Raw genomic sequence first — 17,526 nt, 5'->3', positions numbered from 1 at the left:
GACACGGGTATAAGAAAAAAAAGGGGAGATCCACTCGCGGATCAGGGCTAAGACTACCAGGAACTCCACCATCATGGTATCCAAAAAAATTCTAACGCCGTTGACGCTTCCAGCTTCTAATTTTGATTTACTCGATGCTGTTAAAAAATTGCGTATAAAACATTTCAGAGGAGTATTTATGCGAGATCAATTACCGACGCGGCCGAATAATCCAGAAACTGGCATTATCAATCTCGACAACAAAGATGGTCCGGGAACTCACTGGGTTGCTTACGCGATCGATCCACGTGGAATTATCTATTTTGATTCGTACGGTTTAGCACCGCCAGTTGAGTTTCTCAGGTATGTCCGCGGAGTGCCTCGCACTCTCAACAGCAGATTTTCTAATGTTCCAGTGTGGCAGTCGACGCTACCAACACAAACATTAGTTGATCCGCCCATTTGTGGGAACGAGGTTTTAAATGTTCTTGATGCAATCTCAAGAAATCCAGCAACGTCTCCGCATCGAGTAGTGTATGAATATACCGCATCGAGAAATGCTAGGCATTTTCATGCTCGCATTTGAAAAACAGTAATAAGAATAATGGTGGATATTTACGGAAGACCTTTCACACGAGGAGGTAAACCAAGCACAGATGTTGATCTCTCAAAATATGCGACCCGAGATGAAGTCGATAATCTTTTGAATATAGCTGGAGTTGACCCAGATGAAGTTGCTATTTTCCAAGACAAGCAGGGAAAACTAAGAACGAGCAACATTAAGTGGAATGATATAATTCGCAGAGTTCTTGGAGCTACCAAGGATAACTTCGTTGCATTTAGTGATGGCGGCCGGATCAAGGACTCGAATATATCAATCGCAAGCATCAAAGACAGTATTGATAAAGGTGTTGATAAATGTGTGAAAAAAACCGGCGACGTAATGACCGGCGAACTCAGCATGAGCGGCAACAAAATAACCGTTCTAAAAAATCCGGAAGGTCCCGAAGATGCCGCAAATAAACAATACGTCGACACGCAGTACCAACACGTTGCTGGCCTAATCATCGATAAAGTAACAAAATCCGGCGACGTAATGACCGGCGGACTTGACATGAGCGGCAACAAAATAACCGCGTTAGCAAATCCCGAATCCGACCAGGATGCGTCAAACAAACAATACGTGGACATCGTCAACGGTAAACTAAATACGCTGCGTGCAGAGTATGATGTTCACGTGGGCGCGTTTACAAGACTTCGAAGAAACTTCTCAAAAACTGATGAGGCCGTGGATAAGTTCTTTGGGGATCCTCCAGTCGTCGACACGAAACTTTCTGAAATCATATCAAATCTTACTAATAACGCCAACGATATCAATAAGATTAATACCCGGTTAGGTGTAGTCAGAACGGAAAAAAGTTTTTCAGATCAAGTTCAGATAATAGAAAATAACATTAACACGATCAAACAAACACAGCAGAATATAGTATCGGGTATTCCTGAGATCGTTAACAAAACCAGTCTGATTAAAGTTCCCACTGGAGTTACTCCCGGGCATATCACCAACATCGTATTCACGGTATCATCGGGATTCGCAACATGGTCACGACAAAACAACAACACTATCAAATATACAGCAACAGCCACCGGTGTTTACAGGTTGTCTGTGTTTTCAGCCGCTAAATTTGAAATCTTCACAACATATCCTTGGAGACATTCCACCGATAAGTATTCCGGGGTTTGCACTGTAATACTAAACAGCGGAACCGAGGAAACATTTATGCTTGAAGCCGCCGACGATACTTTAACAGCAACATCTTACTGGTGGTGTTTGGAATTCGTCGCTGCAACGCCTCAATTGGTTACCGCGTAATTGAAAATCGCCGGCGATTTTAAATAATAATGTCAACGTTGAAATCCGAAGGATTTCCAGATGCTCAACAATATCGATATAATCAAGTCCGTGAGTGGCAATCTGAGTTAAAAACTGTCATCGAAGTAACCAGTCAAAAAGTAAAAAAATACCGCAGACGCATAACAGTGCTGGATATTATGGTTTATTCAGTATCTGCCGTTGTTGCATCCGCGGGAGTAATACTATCAGCGGTCACTCCAGTGACTGCAGTAGTCGCTGCCACGATTTCTGTTTCCGCTGCTACAGCAACAGCAGGAGTTTTCGGCATCATAGCAAAAAAAATATCCTCGTGCGCGGTCACAAAATTACACGATTACACGACAAAATTAAATACAGCCACGACCGCATATCAGAAATTATCATCGCTGATATCATCATCGTTAGACGCGCAATCCAGCGACGCTGCGTTGATATCAGATTCTGAATTCAAACTAATGTCAGATGTGTACAATGACTATTTGAAAACTAAACAAATAAATAATGTCAACGGCAACGCCACAGGAACTGCTTCAGCAAATAGTCACAAACACAACACCGGTAAAAACAACGATGATCTCAGTGTCCTCGACGACACCAGAATTCAGCATTAATTTTCGAACTCCAATTGCCGTGAATGAAATCGCATTAGCAAAGCTCAGTGTGTATCACAGCTGGCCTAATGTCAGAGCGGCATCATTTTCCGGTTTGCAGCCAAATAATTCGTTCGTGTTCGGAAAACCAAGTACAGACCCACAACGTGAATTTGAATGGGATACAATTACGCTACCCACTGGGAGTTATCAAATCGAAGAAATCAACAATGAGATACAACGCCAAATAAAACGAACCACCGGCAGGGAATCCAAAATATCTATATCCGCACACGAACCAACACTGTCTACGGTCATTGAAATCTCAACACCGGGATACGCTGTGGATATTTATAACAGCTCAATCAGAACCGTATTAGGATGGCCACAAGACCCTCCCGTCGAGGTTAAAACGCGTCCACCACCACCATCAAAGTCGGATTTTGAGACCAACAAAGAAGCACTACACGACCTCGTCGGGGATCATTTATTATTTACAGATAAATTACAATCCGGCGAGGCCTGGCTTGCAACCCCCCCTCGCCCCTTTGATATAAAGATAGATTTCAAAACCGGGAGATCCCATTATTACATTATAGAAGATGATATTGAAGCTCAGTTTTTTAATCCGATCAAACAAGCACATAAACAACAGCTAGAACTGTTGCGAGTGTATTTTCAAAGTTATATCTTTGATATAACAAGTGGAACTACAAGCAGTTCTCGGAGTGAAAAGCATTCTCGTGATAAAATTATCACCATCATAGAAAAACTAAACAAACTTGCATCCGCGATGGAAATTATAAATCAAAAAATAATCCAGTATCAACTGAATTTCGAGGGCGATCACGGAAACAAAAGAGAATTGGAGTTTTTTGCAACCCGATTTGGTATTTCCGTGAAGGATATTCCAGATTTTAAATTTCCTGGATATAACGCACCTGCGCTACGAAAATCAGTCCAAGTTCTCATCGATGAATCCTACAGAGATATTTCCGCCGCGTACGCGCGAACAAAACCACAACCTGTTATTTTAAAATACGACAACAGTACAGCATCCGATGGCAGACACATATCTCCCGGGATCGTAAATATCACAGATGTTATTGCGGTCAATCTTGTATGTGACGTCATCGACGGTAGCTACAGCGCATCAGATAATACTACGGCGACGCAGGGGTTTATCCTGTATACGTTCACACCAAAAGACCCCCCTGGTTTTCTGATTGTGCAAGAACCAATCAATGTGGTCTATCTGCGGTGTAATAATCCGTGGTTGTCAACGATAAATTTTAAACTCACCGACCAACGGGGGGGGTTGTTGGACCTGCGTGGCGAGACTGTCTCCGTGAACTTACTGGTGAAGTCCTGAAACTCTTCGAGTTTCCACGCTCACGCATTTAAAAAAAAACAGTTGTATATAATGTGTGAATACATTCACGCACGAGTTCATATTCATGATAAGCAAATTCTTCACACGGCAATAAAAACCGCATTTGGAAACTCAAAGAGTCAGCCCCCAGAACAGTATTTCCCCGTTAAAATAATCGTTGACGTGTACGGCGACGAAGACTTCTTGTTAACGTCGTCACAATTAACAGAGCTACAGCAAAATAATACAATCACAGTTTGGTGTCAACGAGAACAGATTATGAACTATTCTCATTGTTGTATTGATGTTGAAACGCTTAAGCAAATCCTGAAAATCTGAAATGGAAATGCTTTGCATTTCTGGCTTTGGACTTCCGCTTGAGTTTCTGGCGATGCTAGCATCGCTAGGGCAAAAAAAATAATACACTTTTTTTTTACCCGTGAAATGTGCTTGTGAAATGCTCTGCATTTTCGCTTCCGCTTTGAGTTTCCACGCTAGCTCAGGTTCTACTTTCACTTTGTGCTGTGAGTCACACGCGGCTGTATTTATACTTCCTTGTCGGCCTCGTAGTCACAAATACTAGTATTTTCAGGCATTTCCGTGTCCTTTATATAACCTTTTAACTGCCTCACCCTGGTGCTAATTAATTTTCGAGTCTCATACTCTTGTGACAATCCAAGACGAATCTTCTCAACTGCACGGCACAGTGGAATAAATTCAGATACCTGATTTTCAGTTATCGTGGCAAGTGATCTGTAAATGCGATCTTGCAAACCCTTAATGAACCTATATCTCGCAGAGAGATTGTTCTTTCCCTGCCGTGATAGCTCATTCAAGGATTCAAAATCTGACATAATTGTTTCAGTGTCTAGTAAAATATTAAAACCTCGCTGTTGTAATTCTTTAATTTCAACAAGTATGGTATTTATATTTTCGTGATTCATATTATTATATATTTTCATATTTTTAAATGCATGAAAAATACTAGCATCGCCAAAAAACAAAACGAGACATCCTGGCTTCTAGGATCGAGTTTTCTAGCAAGCCCGGCAAACATTTATTTGACAACACAAACAACCTTTACCTCTGATTCGAGTGTCATAGCAGGCAAAGGCACAATGAACATGTAATCTTATCCTAACTTATCCTAACTTATCCTAAGACGACACAAACATGCAGGGGGGTCATTTTCTACGGTCAGCAGCAGAGCAAAACCATCCATTGAATCGACCATTGGATGGTGCACAAAAGACACCCGCCATTGGCGGATTAAATTTATGGTTTTGCTTGCGCGTGCTGACTTTCGATCGACCCAAAGGTCTTAGGGAGCGATTTCGTATATAACCCAACTGTTACTTGCGAGTTCCAAATTCGCTCTAGTAGTGGGCGGGACTTGTTTAAAATATTTTAATTGTATGTTTTCTTGAGCGCGGTCATATAACAAGCACAGAAGAGCAAAACAGTCGGATATATTCAGTAAAACGAGGATATTGTTTGTAAAAAAATATATATTCTACGGTAAATAAATAATTATATTTCATGAACTCGATAAAATATTTTATCAAGGTGGCTTTCTTAGGGGAAGTAAATCCTCTGACGACGACAACTCTGCAAAGCGTTACACACTCGTGGAGGAGTTATCGTCGTTTGTGTCAACGATAAGAGTTATATAACAGAATGAAATCTTCTGTTTGAGCTTCTTTGAAAATGCTGTTTTGCGGATCCCATCTGCGACATACTGTACAGCAGGTGGACAAATATCGAAATACCTACTGGCGGCGTTTATTGACTGGAATACAATTTCTTCACCGGTTGCGTTTATGGATTTGATAGCTCTTCTTGCAACTGTTTTACAACACCCTGTGTTACCCAGTAGGCAGTTCTTGCTCTGAGTGACCACGCGAAGATTGTTTATAGAGTTATCAAGTATGTTACCGTTAATGTGATCAATGACAAAACCCTTAGGGATCACTCCGTTAAAAACCTCATAGACGAAACGATGACATAAATACCTCTTTGAGCACGTGGCAGTAAATCTTAAATAACCAGCATTATCAACTGTACCAACTGGTCGTCTTCGCGTGCAGTGTCGCACCGTGCCATCTCGGTTTGCCTCATAATTTGGAATAGTTGGATGTGCAACAAATTCTTGTTCGGGAACAAATTCTTGTTCGGGAACAAATTCTTGTTCGGGGACGAATTCTTGATTCATTATACTATAAGCAAATCATTTGTCTAATTCATAATTTGTCTGAAAACTTATTTATGTAATCACGCTCCGAGAACGTGTTCGAGTCTGGATTTTTTTTATCATAATACCGTTTTAGTTCTCGATAGCGTTTTCCCCCACACGCTGAACATAATTGCGTTTTTCCTCGTACTCCAATGCCGCATCTGATACACGGTATCGGTCCTAGACTCCCACCGCGGACCTGTTGAGCATGTTGTCCACAGTATTCGTGTCTGCATGGTTTGCTACACGGCGCTGATGAATTTAGTTTAATCCACTTGCATTGGTGCATATAATATATTTGTCTATTTAAATACTTGTCTTAATTATAATAATGAGTTTTGAAAGACTATCCAGAATAAAACCTGGAAATCTCCAATTTCCCCGAGGTCGATTTGATCTTGACCGGTTAACTTTTGATCGACGACGACGAGAACTCACACTCGTAATTGGTGTTATCAAGAACGCCAAAGAAGAGTTTCGTCGTGATGGTGCCGCACATGTGTGGTCTTCGTATAAAATCATTTCTGAAAACGCCGACGTTTCTGAAAACACGATCATTGATGGTACCATCAACGATACAATCGCGTCGAACATAATTGGGTATCTCGATGATAAAAAATATTTCATTCAGATAAAATTTATCGTTGGCGTCGACGACACGGAAACAGGTGAAACAACGTGGATTATCAGAGACAAACTAGACCCTATTCTTGATGCCCGACGGGGAAAAACCGTCGTCGTAACCAAAGACTCAAACCCGGGAGTACTTGTTGGGATTGATACACCGTATTATGCCAGAGCGTATCCTGTGACCGCAGTCATTTATGGAATTTATCCGATGAAGAAACCACGCGTTGATAAACTCGCCCCGATGAAGATGTCAGAGTCATTGATAAAATCCCCAGGGTTGAATTGTGTAGCCGAGCGAGTAATGGAACATTTTAAAAATGCCGCGCGAGGAAACGGCCTAACACCGCTAAGACAGACTAAAATAGCAGCGTGGGCGGCAAAAGTAGTGGATGAAGGAGCGTCAATAAATGATGTTGCCGAGCTCGAACGATTACTAAAATTTCCTATAACGGTTTCATCGTTGACCGGTGAGGTATTGTACAAGAGTAAATATGATTCCCGTGGAGCACCAATAACTATTATCGATCATAACAGTCACGCCTGGACTGACTCGGTTAGGATATTTCCTCGAGACCGTGTTGTAAAGTATTATCCGGAATTGGAAAATGCTAGTGGTTCCACGAGCGGAAATGCCAGCATTGAAACTCGAAGAGTTTCCATGTTTGATTTTATTTATCAGATAAGTAAAACCGATCCAGTGTCGGTGTGGTTATTCCGAAGTGACCTCGAGGGAGAGTTTGATCAGTTTGTGAAACCCAACGGGGAGGTATACAGAACGGCGGCATTACATCACGAAATGAAAAAACTCGCAGAAAAATATCATGCGACGAACACTGATACGTTACTGACGCAGTGTTTTACTGTCCCGGGTGTTGTCACGCATATAGCCCGAGAACGAAATTCATGGAGACCAACCCCAAAGAGTTTTCTCGAGGATATTCAACAGAGCTGTATCGAATACGGGCACGGTGGTTTGTGGAATACCCAGTATGATCACCGCGATATGATATCCGTGGATATGACGGCGTGTTATCCAGGAAGTTTTCTTGGGCGGGGGGAATGTAGTGAGTATTTTAAACGGTTTGGTCATATTACAAGCTCGATGACAAGAGTTGCCATAAACGGACCATTGCCTGATTTTGACCTGACCGGGGTTGCTTGTGTGTCGTCGTTTAAACTCGCTACGGGTTTACATCCTGTGTGTTATGCTTGGTTTGGTAAACATTTCGTTGAGAAGCGATGGGCACCAATAGTGTTATTGCGATACATGCTTGACAGTCGAATACTGCTGTCGCTGACGGTCAGTACCGCGATTATATGCTACTGTCGTCAAACCGAAGTTTGGTTGCCAACTCCGCAAGTCACCGTAGAAATTGAAAATTTCCGAGAATATCCAGAATCGTTTATCGACACTATCATCGAAAGAGCTCCCCGAACTGATGAAAGCACAGCAAAAGATCTAGGACGAAGAATAATAGGAAAATTTACTCAAGGTGGAGCGTATGATCATAAACTACATCATAGTCGATTAATCATGGACGAGGCCGAATTGGATCTTATTGTCGCTGATGCCGCCACGAATAATACGTTTTGTACCCGCGAAGATGTGTTTCTGTCAAACGGGGAAAAATTAGGAACTGTTGTTAGTTACATCGACGGAGAATCATCTCAGTACACACATTTGAGATCTTCGATGCTAGCTTATGTATCAATAAACCTATTGTCGATGATTAATAGGTTTCCCGTTGACGCAGTGAGAGTTGCAACGGATTCATTCTATATCGATAAAAAACACTTAGCGGCGTTGAATAAGGTTATACCGAATGATCCATCGTGGGGTTCATGGAGAATAAAAAATGAAATGTTGCATGGATATTGTGAATCGGCTGATGTTGAAATCGAGGATGAATATCGCGGCGCAGAAATATCTGGGAAATTTTCAATTTCTACGACAACTTCGCTGCCGCCGGTGCACGATCCTATTACAAGACACAAAACAGTTTATCTGAACGGGCCTGGTGGTTCTGGTAAGACAACTCGGGCGATTGAATTATTTCGCGGTTCTGACATGATTGTGCTGACTCCCACACACAGACTTGCCAGGGAGATGAGACAACGGAAAGTTAACGCGTGCACGTATCACAGTTTTTTCAAATACAGCGGCGGCACGTGGACACCTGAACGAATGGGTACGAAATATATTCCCGAGAAAATAATCTGGGATGAGATAGACACTGTGCCGTTGGATACATTAAAACAGTTTCTGGATTGGTTGCTAAAGAAAAATACCGCAGTGGTGATGTGCGGCGATCATGGTCAACCACCACCATTTACAGGTGAATCTCCACACACGTGGTTGAAAACTTTTGTAGATTATTATGAGGAAATAACTAATGATGTTAGATCACTCGATGAAACGCTGAAAGAGTTTAAGGCGTTGATCAGGCTACAAACCAATAAAGTCCAATGTGAGATAATGCGTGAAATAATTCCAGAGACGGAGCTGAGCGACTTTTGGGAAACGTGGAAACCAGGTGATTTAATTGTGGCAAGTAGAAAGATAGTCAGGGACACACTTCAGCAGCGGTTATTTCAGTTACATCAGAAGAAATTTCCCATGTTGCCAGTGCCGTTGTGTTATAGACCAGCTGATACGCGATTGCAGAATACCGACGTTGATATTCCAGGGCGCCTGACTGCGTCGGGTCCGGAGAAACAGAATTTAGTATTAAATGATATTGTCACAGTTGATGTTGATGCTGTTGAACAGGCACTGAAAATGAGCAAATCCCCGTGGACGCTAGGATACGCTATGACCATCCACAGTTCGCAGGGACTAACTATTTCAGATACAACAGTTTGGATTGTTGATGATCGCATCGAGTGGTCAAATTTAGTTTATTTAGCCGTGTCAAGAGTAAGAAGGATAGCTCAGTTACGAAGAATTGTATTAGATGATGTTATCAACGACAGCATCAACAGCTCAATCGCTGATGATACAATAAGAAAGAAATTAGCCGGTTACAAACAGAGCGACAAAAAAAATGGCAGAGAGTTTGATCCAAGTTTGGATGTTGAATTTGTAATACAATTACAACAACAGCAGAATAATCACTGTGCGAGTTGTAATTGTTTATTGCTGTGGCAGTATTCGAAAAATAATCCAAGGCAATTTACCGTAGATAGAATAGATAGTAATCGCGGTCATACGCGTGAAAATGTGATGTTGACCTGTCTTGAGTGTAATCGACGCAGAGGTGCTGCTGCAGTTATTTAAGTGATCGAGGTGGTAATTGTGTATCCGCGGGGATCACCTGAAGTTGCTCGCGTGTGAATCCACGCTGAGGAGCAGTTGAATCTAATCTGTAGATTGCGTTTCTCCCAGTTGATCTGGTTATGCTAGATATCTTATGTGTTGTAACGCTCCATATAGGATCAGTTGCCCTTTTTTTTCCTCCTTCGAGTTCGCCGGGTTCGTATAAATACCTAACGGTGACATTACCCAGCAACGGGGACGCTAGCGTCGTTGGCTGCGTTGAAACACGTTCACTGACGCGGGGTATATATTTTTTTGTGATTGCATTTACAGGTCTCATGTTTGTTGTTCTGGTAATTTCATTATTCAGTGCGGCTATCACGTTTGGCAGTCTTGCAACCCATTCACGAGATCTCGTATCGTAAATGAATTCCCTCGCGTACTGGTATCCGAATAATCTCTCAGCGAGTGTTCTATTAAATCGCTCAACAATTGCCTGATCCCGATGAATTTCAGTATGTCCTCGTCGTATGGTAACGTTATGCTGCTTTGTCAGTGATGACACCGCGCCCTGAAATTCTTTACCAGGATCAACTTGTAATAATCGTGGCCAGTTTAGAGGTCCTCGCTGATAAATTCGCGAAAACGCAGAGGCGACTTCGGACGCTGTTTTAGTCGCTAACGGTTCTGCTTCTTTGTATCTACTAGCAACATCAACTACTGTTAGCGCGTATTTGTATATTTTTCTGCGGACAGTATCATGAGGCAGGAATAGTATGTCAGCCTGATGAACTTCATTGGGGGTACTAACATCAAAATGTGCAAAGTTGATTTGTCGAGGTGGTGGTAAGTAGATTTGCCATATTGCTTGTTTTGACAGCCATTTTTTGGCAACCTCGCGTGTTACTGATGCCGCGTTGGCGAGTTTATTAATTGCTGAGTTACCTCTCCAGTATCCGATTGGGGAATAATAAATCGCTTGCATGGAAACACTAGCGTTGGAAGTCCTTGGACTTGTCTGCATCGTTATTAATTATCCAGCGCCTAATGCTAATTTAGATTTCATCGCTGATCTTACTAACCAATTAGCGAGTGACTCCCTAAATGATTTATTTTTTATGGCGCTTAGTGCATGAATTAATTTCACATCCGCGATATGCCTGTCTTGTAGATCTTTACTTCGATAAGCAATATCATGTATGTGACACGCTGCGTCGATAGCGTTTATCGGATACTCGCCGGGTTTGGGCTGATCGTTGCTGTCAAGCCTGATATCTAGTCGTGTTCCCGGACCGCAGTAATTGTATCCTGGGAGATGTTTTTCTCCGGGATACTTTCCCCAAGGGGTACCTGGAAGTCGTCCGAGGGCGGCTGCAATGTCACCACCTCGTTTTTTTTTTGAAATTTAAATTTTTTTGTGCCACATCGCGTACACGTACCTGAAGTTGCTAGTCTGTTATTTTTTGTTGTAACCGTTGTTAGATCATTCGTAGGGGTTCGTGCCCGACACTTCACACAATATAGATCCATAATTATTATTCTTTGTATACAAATGGAAATTACAGACTTTTCTGCGACGCGGCGAAGGGAGCCAATCAAGCATAATTCGGTGTTGCCAAATTCTATCAGAATGATTATCATTGGACCGTCAGGATCGGGTAAAACGCAGTTGTTGCTGAACCTGATTATGAAGTGGATGAAGTGGGATAAGCTGTATTTGGTAGCACCATCTGTAGACGATCAGCGATGCTATAATGTTATAAAAGATTTTAATGAGAGTGCAAAAGCGCTGAGTGAAGACGGTGAGGAAGTAGTTGAATTTATCACTGATATCGAAGAAGCTCCCAGCGTTGAGGACCTCGACGGGGAAAAAAATAACCTAGTAGTGTACGATGATGTGATGCTGGACAAGCAAAAAAATCCCGCAAGAATATTTTCCCGGGGTCGTCATAAAAACACTGATGTCATTTATGTTACTCAACGTTACACACAAATACCAAAAGTAATCAGGGATAACTGTAATCTTCTTGCGATATTCAATGGAGTTGATGTTCATACGCTGAGAAATATTCATCAAACCTGGTGTGGTGGCGATATGGATTTAAATAAATTTAAAAATTTCTTCAGTCATGCTCAAAGAAAACCTCACGGATTTGTAACAATAAATTTACACGACCCGCGGACACGATACCGTATTGGACTTGATACACTATTTGCAACATAAAAATGTTTTCTTAGGAATCGAAGATTCCCATGGAAACTCATTTCGTAGAGCAGCAGAGGGGGGGCTGGACACGACCCATGGATTTTTCAACAACGACCCCGCCACGGAAACTGTTTCAGATTTATTGAAGTAACCCAAGTTGGGCAGTGCAAACTCAACACGGGTTGTCCCTGGAAACTCTTCGAGGGATCGGGGACATTTTTTTTTGTCTCGTTTTCTGAATAAAAGTGTTATTTCGACGAAATAAGCCCTCTATCGAATAGTTTCCGTGGGGAGGGCTTATTGTGCAAAAAGCTTTTGGTCTGTTCGCCCCCTCTGCTGCTACAACAAAAACGTCCTTTCAACGTGAAGTTTCCGTTAGCCATCCGTGATTCAGTCAGGAGTTCTCGAGTATTCTCCCCTATAGAGTGAGAAGGAAGGTTTGTTTTGAATATGTCATCACTATTTATAACCATGCTAAACATTTATAAATAAATTCAGCTCTATATTCCCGGGTGAGCCGTGGCTCGGTGGGTTATCAAACACTTATCTTCTGAGACAAAAGCAGTCAGATACTCCCCTGTCATGGAGACTTCGGTTGAAGTGGTGGGGGGTCCGCCGGGCTAACTCGACACTCACCTTTTTGGGTTTTTAAGTTTCATTTCAATTATTCGAATTTTAATTTTCCACACACACAATTGTTTTAAATGTATGGTTGGTGGTTCGAATCCCTAACCACGTAGCAAATTTTGGCATTACCACAACGTAATTTTTTCATCTTTTCTTCTTTCCCTCGTTATTCCATCACATTTTTGTTTCTGAAACTGTTTCATCATTCTTTTCTTTTCTTCATTTCTCGACCCGAGTTATCTCTAATTTCCAGAACAATATGATATATTCCTTTCTGGTGCTTACTAGTGCTATAATCTTGTTGTTTTGATTTTTTTTTAAAAAATTTAAAAAAGTTTACCTTTAATTAAATATACTTTTTTTTGCAGAATATTTACAAATTTTGTAATTGATTTTTTTTATTCGAAATAATTTATCGTAGAAAATTGGTGTGGGGCTCTTGTGCAATTATTAATTTGGACGTCTTTAAATTAATTCCATAGGACCAATACTGTGCTGACATGCCGCCAAACCAAATGCATGTACACATGTATAGAATACTGTTAATAAGGAAAATAAATCTAACGTACATTTATACAGAAATTGAGGCAATGATTGAACAAAACACGGTGTGATCAAGATTTCGGGATATTAAACCTACTGTAAAATGAGCTTTTTCTGAAATTTGCAACAATGTGCACAATTTCGAATCCCACAAGCGTTACAGTGAGACATTTGCACAATTCCTTCTCTCTTTCATAACATCATACAGCATTCATAAAGAATAAAATAGACGTTTATATTTCTGCAATCTATGAAAATAAGCTAACTATGCGTTGTCTGCTGTTCCTCGTACAACTTAGAAAGATTAGAAATGTTTCCTTGGCGTTTGTGTACGTCCTGCGACATCCATCCGCACGTTCTTGAGAAATTATTCCGAAAGCATCACACACATACTACTGCATTCGCTCAATGAAAAATCCTTATTTTATGTCCAATGTAAATTGTCTCATTGTCCATCTCTCTATGTATCTACCATTCATGTTTGTTCAATATTTTCTCACTTTCTTGTGAACTGAATTAGTCGTTTAATTTCCCTTTGTATGCATGTGTTCATCTTGCATTTAAATCTTTTGACCATATCCGGAAATTTGACTATATGAACAGACCTACAGTATGAGTAAGTGAAACGCAGTCTGATTGTGTTAACTTAGCCAGAGCTCGCGGGTCTTCAAATCATCTGATCTTCCCAGCCGTGCTCACAAAGATACTGTCACCCCTGGCCAAAAGCAGATGAGGCGTACTTCTGTGTCGATGTTGAGAAAAACGATGGGCTCTTCTCTTTCGACAATCACGTTTTATCTTTTCTGTCTCAATTTTCGCGTAATTGTTTATCATTTCTTAAAGGTTATTATTAATTTATTTTGCTTCTTCTTATCTATCAGAAACTGTATTTCGGAGTTTGTTTCGGCATATAAAAATTAAAAGAAAAGCATAGTTGTCATTCTTTTCTATAGTTTTCAAGCCAACTATCACCAGAAAGGAATACTAGTGATATGTACCGTGGAAAAATGTCATAGCATTCGGACAGCAGAGGGGACAAATTCAAGTCAAGGAGTTTTAATTGATGAGGTTACAATCTCAATATCAGTTGAAACAGAATACTTTGCAAGAAAGAAACCAGGATACTTCTTCAGTGATGTTTCTCCCACTGGTCCAACTTTAGACTATTGAGTTTGGGGATTATAGGTAATTTTCTTCGCTTATAACGCTAATGTACACGAAAATTTAACGTCAGGTATCCCAATTACATTGCTATACCCTTTCTGTAAGGAAGAAGACTGAAATACAGAAAATCTCTAAATGTATCAAAATCATCACACCAATGAAAGGTGCCTTGCCTCATTTCTCATGCACACAAGTTTGCATGCACAAACGAGCAATCAGGTGGGTTCATCTACTTTCGAGTGTTTCCTCTAAGTACAAACATTCCGGTGGGCTAAGTGATTAGAGCGTCTGTCTCGGATGCGGGAGGTCGCGGGTTTGAACCCAGGCCGAGTCATAGTAAAGACTTTTAAAAATGGTACTAGCAGCTGCCTCGCTAGGCGTTAAGCATTAAAAGGTTAGTGTTAGGACTGGTCGGCCTGGTGTCAGCATAATGTGACTGGGTGGAACATGGTGCTACATGTCTGCAGCATAATAGCACTATGCCCTGGAGGTAGACATCATTATAAACTGCCACACTGCAGACATGGTAGCGATAAGACTGAAAATTGGTAAAGCTACGATAAAAATCCAAAACAAATACCCCTCTAAGTACGACGAGGCGATAAAATCTTTCAACAAAGTTTTGTCACCATCCCGTATTGAATGTGAAGAATTGTTGTTGGCTGTATCAAGTATATGCTCAAATATTTGTAGAAGAAATATTATTTCTGGCCGCCTTGTCTTTAAAAATTTCTTTTAACTTGTGCATCTACCTTCAGTCTGTCCGACTGTTTGTCTTTTTGTCTTCTATTTTTCAATCTTTCGATCACTTTATATCAATACTTTGCCTGCCATACCGTTTCATGAAATGATCTGCATCCGGTGTAGAACAGAGTGCTTATAGAAATGCAGTGTCAGAAAAGGTCATAACAGTAATCAGATGTACTTTTGTCTCTCGGGATGATTTCATTCTGAAAGAATTACACATAGCTGCGGTATACTAACATCTAAACAAGTATTCTGGAGTTTCCTCCCGTACATTTCTAGACGGTGTGATTGTTTTCAACGAGAATAATTACTATTTATAGCAACACTAAGCGTTAATGAATAAAGTCAGTCCTATGAGACTGGGTGAGCCATGGCACGGTGGGTTATCTATCATCAAACTAAACACAAATCTACTGAGACTAAAGCAGTCAGATACTCCCCTGTCATGGAGACTTCGGTTGAAGTGGTGGGGGATCCGCCGGGCTAACTCGACACTCACCTTTTGGGGTTCAAGTTTCATTTCATTTATTCGAATTTTAATTTTCCACACACACAATTGTTTTAAATGCATGGTTGGTGGTTCGAATCCCTAACCAGACAGCAAATTTTGGCATTACCATAACGTGTGTTTTTTCATATTTTCTTCTTGCCCTCGTTATTCAATCACATTTTTGTTTCTGAAACTGTTTCATCTCTCTTTCCTTTTCTTCATTTCTCGACCCGAGTTATCTCTAATTTCCGGAACAATGATATATTTCTTTCCGACGCTTACAAGTAATATAATCTTGATTAAAAAAAAAGAAAATCTTTCTTGTGTTTTTTTTTAAGTTTACCGTGAATTAAATATACTTTTGGCAGAATATTTTCAAATTTTGTAATTGATAAGGATTTTATACGAAATGATTTATCGTAAAAAATTGGGGTGGGGCTCTTATGCAGTTATTAATTTGGACGTCTTTAAATTAATTCCATAGGACCAATATTGTGCTGACATGCTGCCGAACCAAATGCATACACAAATGTATAGACTGCTGTTAATAAGGAAAATAAATCTAACGTACTTTTATACAGGTTAATGCATCTCCATTCATGCTTTCCCTCTAAAATCAACCAAGCGATATAAACTTGGAAAAGTGTTCTTTCAGCTACCTATATTGAATGTGAGGAAGTTTTGTTATGGATGTATCAAGTATATATTCATACATTTGTAGAAGAAAATGTATTTCTGCCATATTTTGGGGGGAAACGTTTGCTTTCATATGTGTATTTGATTTAAGTCTCTCTGTCTGTTGGATTGTCCTTCTCGAAGTTTGTTAGTTTTCTATTGCTGAATGAATTTACGTTAAAACATACCCCAGTAAAAGATTAATTAAATGATCGTGGGTCCCATGTGCAACGGAGTGCTTATAGCAGGTACTAACCTTGTCTCCTGTACAGTATGATATATTGGGTCCAGTGACAGGTATGGTCATGATAGCAATCTGAGGGACGTTTGATAATTCATAGGAGTTCGTTCCTTCAAACTATTGTCCTCCTTTCAACCGGCCACGGATGGCTCAGTGGTTTAAGGCGCTCGCCTTTTCAGATCACCGACATCTCACCCCTGAATGCGTCGGTACTACTCTCAGGCTCAGCCAGCGTGGGTTTGTTGGAAAGATTGTCATTAACTTTCCATGCCTTGGGGTTCCTCTCGCAATATTTATGGGGTTTTCCTCCACCAGATATACTACTCGACATGTATAGCCTATCATGTGTAGAGAAATAGTCTTAAACCAAAACAACAACAACAAAAACGTCCTTTCAACGTGAAGTTTCCGTTAGCCATCCGTGGTTCAGTCAGGAGTTCTCGAGTATTCTCCCCTATAGAGTGAGAAGGAAGGTTTGTTTTGAATATGTCATCACTATTTATAACCATGCTAAACATTTATAAATAAATTCAGCTCTATATTCCCGGGTGAGCCGTGGCTCGGTGGGTTATCAAACACTTATCTTCTGAGACAAAAGCAGTCAGATACTCCCCTGTCATGGAGACTTCGGTTGAAGTGGTGGGGGGTCCGCCGGGCTAACTCGACACTCACCTTTTTGGGTTTTTAAGTTTCATTTCAATTATTCGAATTTTAATTTTCCACACACACAATTGTTTTAAATGTATGGTTGGTGGTTCGAATCCCTAACCACGTAGCAAATTTTGGCATTACCACAACGTAATTTTTTCATCTTTTCTTCTTTCCCTCGTTATTCCATCACATTTTTGTTTCTGAAACTGTTTCATCTTTCTTTTCTTT

The sequence above is a fragment of the Sinohyriopsis cumingii genome, chromosome 3, assembly GCF_028554795.1.
Source record: "Sinohyriopsis cumingii isolate HCF-2022 chromosome 3, ASM2855479v2, whole genome shotgun sequence".
Classification (NCBI taxonomy): Eukaryota; Metazoa; Mollusca; class Bivalvia; order Unionida; family Unionidae; genus Sinohyriopsis; species Sinohyriopsis cumingii.
Note: the sequence above shows the minus strand (reverse complement) of the source record.